The 4,605-nt window shown below is 35.7% G+C and overlaps 1 pseudogene; it reads left to right on the top strand.

The window, feature by feature from the left end:
* Positions 1 to 3,647: 3,647 nt before the first annotated feature.
* LOC103122665 (alpha-ketoglutarate dehydrogenase component 4-like) lies at positions 3,648 to 3,957 on the top strand (annotated as a pseudogene).
* Positions 3,958 to 4,605: the final 648 nt, after the last annotated feature.

Below are 4,605 nucleotides of genomic sequence, written 5' to 3'. Positions count from 1 at the left end.
CCCCTGCAAGTGGGGTAACTGAGTTTTTGTACTCTGGTTCAGGAAGTCTTAGATCACATCAGTCATCAGATGCCCACATTTATGGAATAACACCTGTGGGGAAAAATAATTAAGCTAGAGTCTGTATGTACTAGAAGCTTATTACTGAACCAGTAGTGTTGAAATAGATACAGACCAAATTAATATAAAATACTTCATTGGTAAATATTTGTATGTACTTAATATGATGACTAAACATTGAATCTTGGTGATAGAAACAGACAATATCAATTTATAATGAATACACAGTAAATGGGTAACTAAAAATTATAGAGATGATTGAGTAGGGGAGAGAACTTTTTGTTAATTTTAGGAATTTTAATCATTTAATTGGGTAACTTTTATACTTTCATGAACTCTGTATATAACTAATAACATATTAATATTAAGTTCATTGACAGCCCTCGATCAAATTAATAAAGAAAAAGGGTGGTGATGCCCTTAGTCAGGCCTCAAGCAAGAAAGAAGGCAAGCTACAAGAGAAAGATTAAAAATCTAGACAGCCAGGGCTAGAGGAAGAGAAAGTAATTTGCTTTGACCCGGGCAATAAATCTGCCTGAGAGTAATGACCATCTCTTGACACCAGTAGTGACATTGATCAAGTGCACTGTCCCAGGTTGTCCCTCCATTCTCTTCAACCACAAAGCTGCTCCTGATTGTTCATGTCACTATTTATGAACGAATGTCAGATGACAGTGATAAAGAATGACAAAGCTACAATGGCCTCTTTAAGTTAATGTGTGTCCTGATTGAAATCATCCCATGAACCAAAGGACAGTATCTCCTGTTCCTATGTTGTTGTCCTCCTCCTCATTATTATTATCTTTACGTGTAGAAATATACCTACAGTTTAATATTCACACAGTTGCAAAGTTTTCTTTGGAGCAAAGGGAAGCCACAAACCAAGGAATTTATGCAGCCCAATTTTTGATGAAAGTGACTTAAACAGATGTTTTCAAGAAACTCTTCTATGATATGTCGGCTATTTAAGATAAAAAATACAGACCCAGAGCAGACCTCTAGATTCTCCAGACTGAGTTTATTTCCTTTTTACAAAAGTGAACGTCTCTTTAACAAGTCCTAGCCATTATTTGTTTCTAATAGACAGTAATCATTGATTACTTTTCACTTCTTTATTAATCCCCATTCCCCTATAAAATTACAGAACCCTAAAGGCACAATTTTGAGAATATCCTCACTTCCCTATTTCATGGAAAATCCTTCCAAGCATATTATTATTAAAATGAGATTTGGTTTTCTTTGTTGGTTTGCATAACATCGTTTGCATTATTTATCCAGTCCTTCTAGTAAAAGAATTTAAGAGGGTGAATGATTATTCCCTGGCACACAACAGTGATTCCACTAAGTGACCTTGGTCACAAGAAAGTGATTCATTTTCCTCATTTGGAAATTTTGGTGCATTTTTTTTAGATAGAGGCAGAGAGGAAAAGATAGGGTCTGGGGAATGGTACACCTGTTTAAGTGTGCTTGTTACAATGTGCAAGGGCCCAGGTACAAGTACATGGTCCCTACCTTCAGGAGAAAGCTTCAAAAGTGGTGAAGCAATGCTGCAGGTGTTTCTCGATCTCTCTCTATTTATATTGCCTCATCTCCCCTCTTGATTTCTGGCTATCTATCCAATAAATAAGTAAAGATAATTAAAAAAATACCAACTAAGATAAATGTTTTAATAACTAAGCCCAAAGATAATATGCACAGACATAATTAAAAATGAGTTTCCTAATAGGTTATCATAGTTATTGATAGGTGTCATGTTTTTATTAACCTATAATTGTGGACAATTTAGGTTAAGATGCTTTGAATCAAAATTATTTAAGCACACTAATTTGAAATTCATTATATACATGTTATACATAGTCATGATATTCAAGTATTAATGTGTTGATATATCTTTGTTCATATATATTTAGAAAATCAAGTAATATTTTACATTATTGGTTAATTTAAAGTTTTAAAATAAATAATGATTTCAATATAAATAGGAGTAACATAGACGTCTGTCCTGAATGCAGTGTGATTTTTGTGTGTCTCAAAGTATTCAAGGAGAAAAGAAAGTCTAACAATCAGGTTACAACCTCTAAAGACTGCTTTGCTCTCAGGACCATATTCTCACTCTCAAAGAAAGTGTACTTCATCATGGAAATGTGAGTCAATCCATCTTGGGAAACAGTGCTTATGTAGATGGCTCTATTTAGAAATGCCATTATAAAGCTAACCCAGGAAGTTCAATTTTCCTCCCAACTAGCGTATCTTTGGAATTATTTTCCTTGCAGATCAATGGAACAGAGAATAGAATTGGCTTCTCTTTGTCAGCATTCATACTTCAGGTACCCCCAAGTGCTTTGTGTAATGAAAAACAGCAATGTTTCTGCCTATAATAAAACATTGACAATAATGCTTTCTTTTTTCCTGGCATTACTGCAGAAATGGGACTGATTTGGAGTCAAACAGCATGAGAAAAAATTCTTTCTTTTAAGTTAATATACCTGAAAAGCATACATAATTGTAGATTTCTCAGACTTCTGAAACAGTAAACGTCCTGTTATCCAGAGTAGACAGAGTGTAAATACATCCTTGTTTATTTTCAGTTTTGTCTGTCTTCTCTCTATTTACTATAAATAATTGAGGACTGGCACTATATTTTTCCCCTGTATATTATTTGGCAATAGAGGACTAGTAAATATTTATTGAATAAAACATAAATAAATGAAATAGATTAAATGCCCAGGTGTAAATCATACATATAACCATGCAAAAAAGACCTGGGTTCAAGCCCCTGGTTTCAACCTGTTGCAGGAAAGCTTTACAAGCAATGAATAGTGCTGCATGTGTCTCTCTCCTCTTCTGTTCCCCTCTCGCCTCTTTTTTTTGTTTAATGAGAGGGGTGGGGTGGGCGATGGTATAACTAGTTAAGCACACATATTACCATGCTCAAATACCCACTCAAGGACTTGTGTTCCAGCTCCCACTCCGCACCTGCAGTGAGAACATTTCATAAGTGATGATGCAGGTCTGCAGTTATCAATCAACATTTCTCTCTCCTGGCCTATCTTCTCCTCCTCTTTCAGATTCTCTGTCTTATCAAAAATAATAATAATAAAATAAAAAAGGAAAAAAAGGTGGGGGTGGACACCAGGAGCAGTGGATTCATAGTACCCTTACTGAGCCCCAGCAATAACCCCTAGAGAGAGACGGAGAGGGAGAGGGACAGAGGGACAGAGGGACAGAGGGACAGAGGGAGAAGGAGATGGAGAGGGAGAGGGAGAGAGAAAGGGAGAGGGAGAGGGGGGAGGGGTGAAGGGGAGGAAGAGAGGGAGAGAGAGGGAGAGATAGAGAGAGAGACTGGAGCTCTGCTCAATTCTGGCTTGTAGTATTGCTTAGGACTGAACATAGGACTTCAAGATCCTCAGACATGAGCATCTGTTTGCATAACCATTATGCTATCTCCTAGCCTTCCCCCCTTACCTCTAAATATTTGTCTTTATAAAAATTTAAAAAGAAAGAAAAAATTATCCCTAGAGATAACCCTAGTGGCAATAAAATATTTTAAAATAAGCTATTGCAAGCTGCCCCCTTTTTGGGGGGTCATGATGGGCAGCAAGATGGCATCTGCCAGCCAGGTCATTCAGGTAGTCAAGCCACATACTCCATTAATAAGGTTTTTCTGATAGAAGAGACAATCCTAAACCCAATGTGTCAGAAGTTTTGGGAGCAGCAGGACTGCCATCTCACTCTTCAGTTTCACAGCATTCTAAGGGAAGTAAAACATCTGACTGGTTGATGCACCAGGGTCCACCAGACACTGCAGAAATACTAAAAACATTACCTCAAAAATACAGAAGGAAACTTGTGTCTCAAGAAGAAAGGGAATATATCCAACGTGGAGGCCTAGAATAATCAATGACATGTGGCTGCTGTCTGTCATCAGACAAAAGAACAGTCTATCATAAAGGACTTCCAAATGACAAATTATACATTAAGTAACTTTAATAAATATTTTGTAAAAAGGAAACAGAGAAAATTGAGAAGGACACTTGCACCTCCTAATTTATGTATCTTGGTCAGCTTATCCACAAGCTTACCTAATTGTTTATGTACTTCATACTTTAATTAAAGTGTGCATTTATAAATGTTAGCCTATTAATTGACTTTTGATTATCAAGTATTACGTATGTTGCACTATGAAAAGCACACAATGCCTAGCATAGATTTCCCACTTTTCTTTCAGTTTCTATTTCAACATTTATGGGTATTATCTTGTAATTATCACTATTTTGGGAAAATGATTTCCTTAGAATTTAGTGAGGATAATTGAAGTTATTAATAATATTCTCAACAATTTTCTTCATTTACAAAGTATAACTGATAAGTGGATCTTACTATAAGCAATGAAAAATATATAACCAAAGTAAAATAAATGAATTTGTGATATTAAGATGGGAAGTTGACACCCCAAAATTATTTTTAAGCTCTATTCAGAAAAAGTGTCCAAGTATAAAATAGAAAATGAGAAATCAAAATGGATTTTACATAGGAATGTTTGAC

This window comes from Erinaceus europaeus, chromosome 1 (assembly GCF_950295315.1).
Source record: "Erinaceus europaeus chromosome 1, mEriEur2.1, whole genome shotgun sequence".
NCBI classification, from domain to species: domain Eukaryota; kingdom Metazoa; phylum Chordata; class Mammalia; order Eulipotyphla; family Erinaceidae; genus Erinaceus; species Erinaceus europaeus.
The sequence above is the reverse complement of the archived record's forward strand: the minus strand, read 5'-3'. Positions and strand labels throughout refer to the sequence as shown.